This window comes from Triticum urartu, chromosome 2 (genome assembly GCF_003073215.2).
Source record: "Triticum urartu cultivar G1812 chromosome 2, Tu2.1, whole genome shotgun sequence".
Classification (NCBI taxonomy): Eukaryota; Viridiplantae; Streptophyta; class Magnoliopsida; order Poales; family Poaceae; genus Triticum; species Triticum urartu.
Window position 1 is genome coordinate 368,939,631 of NC_053023.1, and position 11,802 is coordinate 368,951,432.

Below are 11,802 nucleotides of genomic sequence, written 5' to 3' on the forward strand. Positions count from 1 at the left end.
CCACTCGTGCCCAAAGCGGTACGAGTGGAGGCACACTCCCGTTTTACGCCTTCAACGTCACCCCCCAGATTTCTGTTTAATTCAGAAATTTGACTAAACTTTGACCAGCCACCATTTCTAAACCATAAGTCCAACTGAGTTGATTCTTTTTGCATTGTCTTTGTTACAGAAAGCTCTAGCAGCACACCAAAGGGTGGTTTTTTCTCTGCTGCCTAGAATATTTGGTGATTTTCAGAATGTGTTTTGACATTTTTTGTGGTTTTAAATTATTTTTAGAAGGAGAAGCTTGTCTTGAAGCAACCTAAGAGGTGTGTGATCCTCCTCTACATTAAGGCAAGCCACACCAGCATTTGGATGGTGTTATTTCAATATCTATGATTTTCTACTTGAATATGAGTTCTTTTTTGCATTTAAAATTTGATAAATAAATTTGGTTGATTGTTAGTTACTTTATTATGCATGATATGCTTGTTTTAGTTCCTGGTTGAATGCATGAACTTGTTTGGTTAAGAAGAGTAAGATTTTGCACTATGCATATTGCTATGGAAATTAATGGTAGTAATTTTTACTAAGTGATACTTTCATTTAAATAAAGAACTAATAAAAATATTGCTTGATGATACAAATGAGTTATAACCAGAGAGTTTTGATCTTTAGTGTTGCAAGATAATTATGTGGTTAAGTTTGATCCATGAATATGAGTTGTTTGCTTTGCATGAAGAGTAGTTGCATGAAATTTTTTATATCATGTTATTGATAAAAAGTTTTTATCAAAGTTAAATTGGATTAAGTTCAACTTGAATATGATGTTGATCACATCATGGTGCCACTGAATCGGGTTTTAATTCAGTGCGACCACATTTACCTAATGGGAAGGTCTTGATTCGATCCTTTGTTGTGGCTCACACCGGTGCCTCCCGCGAGGGAAGGTTATGGGCGTGCATACCCTGGCCCGGTAAGCAGACATAACCTTGTGTGCTCATTTTTGTTTTATGGTACCTTGTCCCCGTTTGGGACTGTTTTGCGATGACGGTGGCCATTGGTGTCTTTGGTAGACACGGGGCCACCCAAGACCTAGCCCTGAGAGGGAGATTGTCGGAGTGGCCGGGGAGAGTGCATGACAAAGGGAGGGTTTCGTCGGAATACTTTGGTCCACCCGAATGGGAGTGCGAGGCCAGGTATTCTATAGTGTGGGTAAAGTGCGCTACCTTTGCAAAGTGTATTTAATCTATCGATAGCCACGTCCTCGGTTATGGGCAACACTCAGGAGTAAGTCACACCATGGTTCAACTTTTATAATAAATCTTGCACACAAAGTAATTGTTGTGATGCACTATTTTGTGGTGAAACTTGAACACTCGAGGTGTTCATGAGTAATTAGTTTCAGGTGTGACCCCGGTGTGGTCACCGTTTGGTTACGAGGTAACCGTCTGGTAAGCGAGTCCGTGTGACTCGGTGCACTGTTTGGCTGCATTGCATCTGTAGTATTTCTAGCATTGATTTAACCTGATTAATTATCATGATATTGTCTGTCATCGTGCTTATGTTTGTTGTGAGCTTGCAAGTACATTCAATGTATTGAACTGATGTGTTATGCCAGCTTTCAGGCAAGGTGATTCGCATCGGTGCGCATCTCGTGTCTAGGCCGTGTCCACGTCGGTGTCCCTGTGCTATGGAGTTCCACTTCGTCGTTCTTCCGCTGCTGCGTAGTTCATGTGGTCGAGGCCCCAGCCATGTTCATTAAATAGCGTGCATACTGTCCAATAGCACCGTGTGTGCCGCTTGGCGTCGTATCTCGATGTAATATCAGACCTATGTATTCCGCTAGTATCAATAAAGCGGTTGTTTTTGTACCATCTTGTTGTGTATTGCCAGAAGAGTCGATCTCTGGGCTAGCAATGCAAGGTAAACCGGTTGCTCTGAGCCGGGGTGCCACATCAAATAAAAATAGCAAATAAAATATAAGTTTGATTTTAAAATTTCTCCTCCACTATTCCTCTCGTTTGAAGAAGTCATATTATCTTCACTCTTTTATTTTTAATATTCGAAATAATTGGAGAGGAAAAAATTAAAATCAAATTGATCCTCTTTCCAAATTTGAGAAAATTCGAATATGAAAATTTTGTGAAACCTCTAACTCTCTCCATGGGTCCTTGAGTTGCTTAAAATTTCTAGGATATCAACCAAAATGCAAATAAAACATGATATGCATATGATGACCTATGTATAACATCCAAATTGAAAATTGGGATGTTACATGTAGGTGGACATGCTTTGAAGGGATGCAACGAGGTTTCTCATATCATCGACCGAGCCCTACAGGCTGCCGAGATCTGCATAGGTGGTGTAGTCTTGTTGGGGCTGTTCTTGGGGCTGCTCCTCTTCTTCATCGGTGGTGAGTTCTGCTTCATCTACTTGTTCTGGTTCTAGGCCTTCTTCGTCAAAAGTTGCATCTCCTTCAAGTCCAACATAATGCAATTGTTCATGCTCAATGGAGAAATGGTTAGGCATAGGAGTAGGCAACAAGTGTTCCACTCCAGCAATTCTAATGCAATGGTGTCCGTTACGAACTACAACCATTCTAGTGCTAGTGAGAACATGAATATTAACAAGGGTGTTACTGACAATGGGACGAAGGTGACTATAGTTGAGACTAAAGGCATTGGCAACATGGTTATCACCCCTCCACACGCGATATCTCCTTGATGCACGAGGTCTAGAAAAAGTATTGCCCCTAGATTGGGTGAATACCCGATGTCATGGTTTGCTGCTTTCCCGAGAACTAGCATGTTCTCTTCATTCACCTGAGAAACTTCTCCTCCTGTTTGCAATGAGTTAGTGATAAAATAATAGATAAAACGTTTAGTGGGACTTTCAATGCACCTAGCTCTTGAGCCTAGGTGCTCATCAAATTAAATATTTGCCTCGGGTGCATCTTAGTGTGATAAAAAAAGGGCAGATGTCATCGTCGTTGTTGGTGAAGCCAAAGTAATCACACCACTACTGAAAAGTGATGTTGAAGCCTTGGTCCAGGAGACAGAAAGTTATCCTCTCCTGATCGTACACATTGAGCAATGAACCATCATTACGCGAGGGAGTACTAAGAAACTCAAACATCAAATGTGCATATGTCTCACATCCGTGATAAACTAAATAATGCAACCTAACATTATGACAAAGCAAATTGAAATCATGAGTAATACCTAGCATGCCGAGTGTTATCACACGAGCCCACTTGGTTGCTTTTATCTTCCTCGAGCTTAGTTTCCTAAACTTTGTTCTTGCTTCATGGTCGGTGAAGACGATCCCCTGGGTAAAAACTTGTTGTGGTGGTGCAGTGGGTGAACTTGAAGCACTGTGTACACGAGATGACCTCCATGTAAACATCTATAAAATAAATTATCAGTCCAACAAATATAAGCACTATTGATACTACGACAATCATAATGTCATACTCCTCTAAAAATATCAAAGAATCCAAGCCAAACTCAAATCTGAATCAGGAATATGTATCTCCTAGTCATGGCAATGCTAGGCATGTGGAACATGGATTCGCAAAAAATAACATGGGGATTGGAGGAGAAACATACAGTAGATCGATTACACAGAAGGATTCATACTGAAACTGAGCGAGTAGAGAGATCAGGCTAAGTTTTGCTAGGGTTTGGAGATGTTTGGATGAACAAGAAGAAGAAAATAGGGAGATGGGGGAAAATACATCCTTGCTCAGGCTTATTGGAGTCGTCAGGATACCAAATGACCGCTCATACGGGCACATGCGCCCGCATGAACGACGTCGTTGTTCCTGATAACTTACCTGCGTCTGTGCTCATCTCATACCACCGCTTATATGCGCGACGACGTCTATTTAAAATGCCATCTTTTCATCCGATGTTTTGCTCTTCTGGTCGATGGTGTGAAATGACTGCTCATACGGGCATAGGCGCCCATTTCGAACATCATCGTTTTCTCTGTAATTTTCTTAGATTTCTGCAAAAGATTTAAACGATCGCTCTAACGGGCACTCATGCCCGTTTAAAATGTCGTCTTTCCTTCATGTCTCTGGCTGTTTTGTGTTGGGACCTCCAGCAGGTAATGCGGCCGCCCATACGACTACCTGCGGTCCTCTGAAACACCGTCTTCTCATTTATTTCTTGTGAAACTTTCATTTTCCTTAACTCTCCTACGAGGTTAGTTCCAAAACAATACATAGACAATTATCCAGGCATCTAAAGATCGATTGAACACATAACTGAACTTGTACAACACAAAGCCTTCATTAGAACCACTCTTCCAAACTTACTTCTTCCCTTAGACTTCAATCACACTTTTTATTGAAACAAAAATAAAAAACTTACTTGTCTACTTTATTCGCGTGGGTTGCCTCCCACGAAGCGCTTTTTTTGGTCGGTTAGCTCGACCGTAGTGATGATCAAGGTGGTGAAAACACACCAAGACCATAGCTTCTGGCATTCAGAATGGCACCTTCTCCTGAGTAGGTCTTCGTTTTCTTTTTCCTAAGGAAATGTCTCAAATAAGGATCTTTAGAGGTTATATCAAAGCTAACATTTCCCTCAAACACACTTATAGCTTTGATAGTCCTTAGAAAATGTCTACCAAGTATTATAGGAGCAATTGGATCTTCAGGAATATATATATCTACTATAACAAGATTAGTCATGATAGGGCAATCATTAATTTGAACTATAACACCATTCTTAATGCCTACTTCCTGGGTAACAGTAGAATTAGAAGTATTCAACAAGATCTCGGTATTAAGATAAGGATCGAGATTAAGACTATCATAAACTGATTTGGGGATAATGGAAACACTCGGCCCAAGATCATATAAAGCATTAAAATTATTCAATCCTACCTCAATTTGTATTGTATTTTCAAAATCATCCTCTTGCTTAGCTAGTAACTTATTGTAGAGCTTCTTCCTTTTGTCGTCAACTTTATGTACCTTGGCTACAACTTGTTCAACAAAAACATTATATGCATCATTGTTAGTGACCTCCGGTAGTGGATACTTCATGGATATCATTTGCACAATGTCTGCAATGGTATAATTTTACCCTGGTACATGACTTGTGTCAAATACTTCAACTTTCTCTTCATTGGTTCTCACCATTTTAACTTCTTCAATTGGACTGGGCTCTGGTTTATGTGCAAGCTTTGCCAAAATTAGTGTTTGGCTCTCTACTATTTTAACCACTTGTGGTTCCATATTCTTGGATCTTCCTTCAAGTATCTGCACACATTCGTAAGTCCAACAACCTTGCTGGTTAACTCATCAAGTAAGTTATCATGGTTCTTCAATATATTCTTGAAGTTTTCATTCTGCTCAGTCTGACTAGGAATAAAACTTTTAAGAGTTTCTTCGAGAGTATTTCTGTTGCTAGCATTAGCTCCATTAAAATTATTGGATTGCCTCCATTACTTGGACAAGGAAGTCCAGGAGCACATCCATTATTTTTCCAATTAGGATTATTGCTATTACGAGCGATAAAGTTCACACCACTAGTTTCTTCACTAGTGATAGCATTCATGTCTACCTCTTCTTTACCTTTTATCACAGAGATAAGTTCATCTAGCTTGGCAGTTAACTCCATGCTACTTTCTTCTATGGCATTCACTCTTTTAGTGGTAATTCTTTCAACATGCTATTTGGCATGGTTCTCTTACATATCATCTAGTAATTTCTTGACATCATCTATGGGCTTTCCCATGATTGTTCCTCCGGCAGCTATATCAAGCATAGTTTTTGACATATGATTCAAACAATTATAAAACATCTGGATAATTAACCATTCCTCCATTCCATGGTTGGGACTGTTTCTAATAGCTTCTTCATTCTATCCCACAGAGGCGCTAGTGGCTCATGTTCTTCGTGCTTGAAACCTGTAATCCGAGAATGTAATGACATAATATTTGTAGGTGGACAATACTTAGCTAAAAAATTATTACAACAATTAGCCCAAGGAGTAATACTTCCCTTAGGTAGTGCAACAAGTCATTCCTTCGCTTTTTTCTCTTAAGGAAAAAGAAAATAGACGCAATTTTAGCGCGACGGGATCATAATCCTTTATGCGTGTAATGTTGAATAATTCAGTAAAATGGTGTAGGTGCATATCGGCATCCTCAGAAGTAGAGCCTCCAAATTGGCCTTGTTAAACCATGGAAACTATGTCTGGTTTAATCCCATGCTCGGCGGCTGCTACATCAGGTTGTGCTATAGGTTCACGCATGAAGTTGTTGCTGGGTGTAGCAAAACTCCCAAGATTACGAGCCATAGTAATCTTTTGGTTTTTCGACTAACAAGTCTTGCAACAAAAGTTAAAACTAAAAATAGAAATAGAAAAGTAAAGACAAAAGCAAAAAATTAACTTTAACAATAACTCCAAACACAAAGACTAGGAATACTAAACTCCTCCCTGGCAGGGGCGCCAGAAAAAGGGTTTGATATCTCCTTTTTATTGATTTGGTATTGGAACTAAAAAGAGTATCCTGCACCTATTTCCCTAGAGGTGACCCTGGGTTATTGAACCCATGAGAAGAAGATTCCCTTGAAGCGATGGTCTCTAGCAAGCTTTTGCCAAAGTGTCAAATCCAGCTTTTGACTGTATCAGCAAGCAAATAGTGATTCAAGCACTTACAATAAAAAGAGGTACGGGTATGAGGTCTTATTCTTACAACCATGTATTCATGATGGGATGAAATATAATATTCATTCTGGCACTGGAAGTCACCCGTTGAGATGTGCTTGTTACGGATCAAAGTGGGGGCTGTGTCCAAATAACATATTGACCGACACAAGTCCTGCATCAAGAATCAGTTGTCCTACCGCAGGCCCTATCCATCACGCGTGGTTACCTTGATAATTAAGATAATGAAATCAGACAAGAGCTTTGGTCATTTAATGACTACACCTCATGTGTCCCCAAGGATATGATCCATGTTACCCTAATGAACCTTACTATCACCAGTGTTCGGCATAGCACTTCACGGCCCCTAGCTCCTAGCCTTGCTGGTGCTCGATCTCCACGATCCTCTGTACCTGCAGGGATGAAGATCGCGGACAAGACAAGAGACATCTTCATGGAACAATTTTATTTCACACATACGTGAAGTTATATCAAAGTCTTCCATTGATCCCCTCAACAAATACCTCGGGTTACAAGGCTTATGCCTCAACCCATACATTATCAAACTAATCACAAATGGACATTGCATCGCATGAAGAAAACGTTGAAGAACACATATTGAGATTGATTGATTACAATATATCTTACTATGAATGCCTTGTGTGATTCATGATTACAAGTATGATGGGAATGGATGAGCACTATAGTGGTGAAGGAGATGGCTATGGAGATGGCGGTGGCTATGGTTTGCGGATGATGAAGAATAGGTCTTGGCAGCTGTGTTCGTCGTCTGGTGCTCTCCCTATTGACATCATGATGGGATCCCTTTAACGGAAGTTGTCGGATTGGACGACCTACCTCGGAATCCATGCCATACGAGCTCTTGCGCCCATATGGAACACCGTCTTTTGTGTTGTTTCTTCGCAGATGTATCCTGATGATTCGTTCCTCCTCCATTCTTCTTCCATTCCATTTCCACACGTGATTTCTTCCATGTTTGGCCTATTTCCTGTGGAAACACATCAAGGAGAGGATTTGTGGATTCCTTTGCATTCATTAGTCATTAGTACCAGTATCAGCGCAAATATCTCTTTTAATTGAAATATATCGATTTAAACAAAGTGAAATGAGTGCAAGAATATCACTCATCAGCCACACTTTGGGCTATGGCTGACACTACAAAAAATACACTTTCGTGATGATACCTGTTTGTCACAGTAGGTCACCTTTTCTGTAATGTATGTACATCCATGACAATTTTATGATAGAATCAAGATAGTCATACATGTGCTGTCGTATAAGTGTTCCATGACAATACCAAAATTATCATCACAGAAGAGGCCACTTCCATGATGATAAATGACGCGCCATGAAAGTGCTTTTGTCAAGGGTAACCGACAGGTGGCATCCACCGTAACGGGTCACCGTTAAGCTATCGGATAGGGTTTTGGATCCCATAACCCGTTAACAGCCCGGACCAATGGGGATTTTCCATGTGTAAAATTCTCATTAGTCGGAGGAAACATGTGTCCGCTCGTCATTGGGGCAGATAGGCCCCTTTGATATGTTGACACATGTGATGGCCCACCACTGGCCCATTTAGCTTACAAAGGCCGGCCTGTTTGACTTGGTCTAAATTTAGCGGGCCGGCCCATGAAAAGCCTGTTAACGGCCTGTTCGAAAATAGCCCATTTTACGGCCCGGTAACTCACGGCCTGTTAGGGCCTTCCCGAAATCGGCCCAACAACGTCATTTGGGCCGTCGAATATAACACCATCCCATTTCACTTTCGGCCCATGTATGGCCCATGATGTCTTTCTACCCATATGAGGCCTTTTGTAACTTTAGGCCCTTTAGTGGCCCATGGTGATTCTAGCCCATAATGAATAGTAAATTTCTTTGTACCCATTAATGGCCCATGATTCACATGGGCCATTTCCTGCCCGTATTAGCTATTGGCCTACTGACGGCCCATACATTCTTGGGCTCCTTTCCGGCCCTCGATTGCTTCCAGCCCAGTACTGGCATGTTCCCCTAATGGGCCAAATTTGGCCCGTGGCAAGAATCGGCCCGTTTGTGGCCTGTTAACCAGTTGTGCCGTTTCCAGTCCGTCCTATATTCTGGCCCATTAACAACTCGTTATGCCTGTGATAGAATTAAGCCTTTGTTGTTTTTTGGCCTGTTAGCGGCCCGTTACTGTGCTGGGCCAATACCAATTATGCCCGTTTACGGCCCATGTGGACCCATTTATCCGATGGCCCGAGGCCCACCGATTCTATGGCTCGTTGGAGGCCAATTTATCCGACGGCCCGTAGGAGGCCCATGGATCCTACGGCCTATAGTAGAGTCAAGGTTACCACGGTCCATATATGGCCCATGTTTGTTGCGGCCACTAGCAAACCAGGGAAAAAGAAGACTAGGAAATAAATAAGCCCGAAACTTATGCTAGGCTATTAAGGCGATTACACAGATTACATCCATTGGGCATCAAAGATCGCCACCAGTGCAAATATAGGGAACACCCTACACTATACAAAAATGGCTTGCTATTTTCTTTAGCTAGTAGCTACACATTAAGAACAAATTTTGTATCTCAACAAAACAAGTTACAACCATAAAACAAAAGGACGTTTGCACTAAAGTTAATTGTCTCGCAGATAAATGCACCACGAGAAGTTTAGAAGCTCCGTTCATTTGGCCTGACTATTGCGTTTTCATGTTGTATTGTCCGATGGAGCACCCTTCACCTTCATTTCTCCTAGGACTCCCGAACAACATAGCAAATGTCTGATAGTCTGGTTTCAAAACCATGCATATCTTGATGACATCAAACATTGTCTGTCCTTGTTTCACAAAGGGTCTCTGTTAGGGAATGGACTTGTGTTTGGAGCGCAGATATAACATTGTTTTGAGCTTGCATATCTTGATCATGAGGTAGTTTGGATGAGATTTCCTTAACAACCAACCCATTATTATGCAGGAACGTGCTTTTGGCACTATTAGTGGACAAGTACTGACCCACTGCAAAAAGAAGTGATATTGAGGTTATAGTTGCCTCGTCACCTTCAGAAGGTGGCGGTTCCACCATTTTTTCCATAGATTGCTGAAAAGTTGAGTTTTTACATTAGTAGTACCAGAACAGAAGATATTAAGGAGGCAGGAAAATCAAACAAAATAGCGTTGGTCTATATACAGAACTTATTCTGGTGAACCCATGTAAAATATTAGTTGTATTTTACTACAAAGTACATAATAAAACCAGGTTCCAAACATATGACCATGTACCATGGCTAATGTATTGTCTATTTCTTCACATTGTATTAATAGCTAAGGATAAAGAGACAAAGTTTATAATATGGTAAGCATAGTATGACATCATTCATATCACAAAACAACTGAGGACAGACAAATAGGCAATTGTAGAACTAGATTACAGATCAAGATCAAAGGAACATCACTCCTCTCTTTTAAACCTTGTAAGGTGCAATGATACTCTAAGACAATTGTGTATAAAATTGAAAAGAGTAATAGACATTGCCTACAAACCATGCAGTTCAATGCACAAGTTAGAGTAAGTTGTAGTTAAAAGGCATGAGGATTAAGGACTTACAACAGTGGCTTTGACTGGTGTGCTCATGTCCTTCGTCTTGCTGGTGCGACAGTCCTTGAACATTTGGTTCAGGTACTTTTTGGTCCTTGCGGGCTTTCCTCTGCATTTGGAACAAGTCAATATAGATATGATAGTATGCTATAGCGAAAAGAGTGAAACAGTAGCTAATTACAAGAGCCTCACGGTGTGAAATATAGCAACGAGATCCTGCCGTTTGTTGGAATTTCACTTCCGTACGGTTGGCCTTGTTCTTTGAACAGTTCACCTACAAGAAGATAGATTTGTGAGGCACATGCGTAAATAGGACTTCAACATGTGATCTGATCACATATATATAATGTACCTGATACTTTGGATCAGACCAGTGTTTAACGTGGCCTCTCCAGTCTTCATTCGATATATTTTTGATTTTTTTCAAAACTATGAAGTATTTTATAGCAAATTCGGGAACTATTGCATGATGTGGATAAAAATCAAAACTAGCACCCCGTCGGCCACGTGTTGGCCGAAATGGGTGTTTTCCGCCACCTCTAGGCCGATATAGGCCTTTCTGCCTTGCCTTGGCTGAAAAGGTGGAGACCTGGCCGAAATGGCTGTTTTCGGCCACCACTTGGCTGAAATACACTTTTTGGTCATGTGTAGGCCGAAATACACTTTTTGGTCAAGTGTAGGCCGAAAAGTCCTTTTTGGTCTAGTGTAGGCTGAAGTTGCATGGCTCATACATTAGGCCGAAATGTATTTTCCCGCCACCCGTTTGCCGCCAACCCCTTCCCGCCATATGTTCTCGCCAACCCTTTCCCGCCATACCATAGTCATTTTTTCCCGCCATTTTCTCCTCTCTATCTATAAAACCCCCTTCAGGCTGAGGTGGATAAGCATTCTAGTGTAGTGTAGTCGAGATGTCCCATTATCCATTCGATCGTAGTTTTGACCCTGAGATGAACAGGACTATTCTGAGTCTAGCTACCAATTTCAGGATGGACAATAGGATAGTTCCATGGGACGAACTCACTGGTAGTGACACCATAATGAATGAGTTGGATCACAAATTACGTAAGTCTGGGTGGCCTGAAAGGACCTATGAGGAGGTACGTAAAGAACTTCTTAGGTTGCATGAAAGGTGGAAGAAGGTAGTGGAGCCGAAGAGTGAAACTTTCAGAAGGACTGCAGCAAAGAATAAATTTTTATGGACCAAGGAGAGCGAGGACGAAGATGATATCTTCATGCCGCCGCTTCTACGTTCTGCTTCGTAGAAGGGCAAGAGTTCTGCATCCTCGTAGGGCAATAGTTCTGCATCGACCAAGGGCAAGAGTTCTGCATCGACTGAGGGCAAGAGGACTGCATTGTCGAAGGGCAAGAGGTCTGCATCAACGAAGGATGACGATGATGACTTCATGCAGTATGTAAGATGTATTCCAGTTGTACCGTTTCATTCAGATGTACTTGCATTATTAGTTTGTACTGTATTATTGTAGGGCATTATGTTCTATCTGAATTTCATTTTGTAGTATGTAAGATGTATTGCACAAGTTCAGCCGCACAATT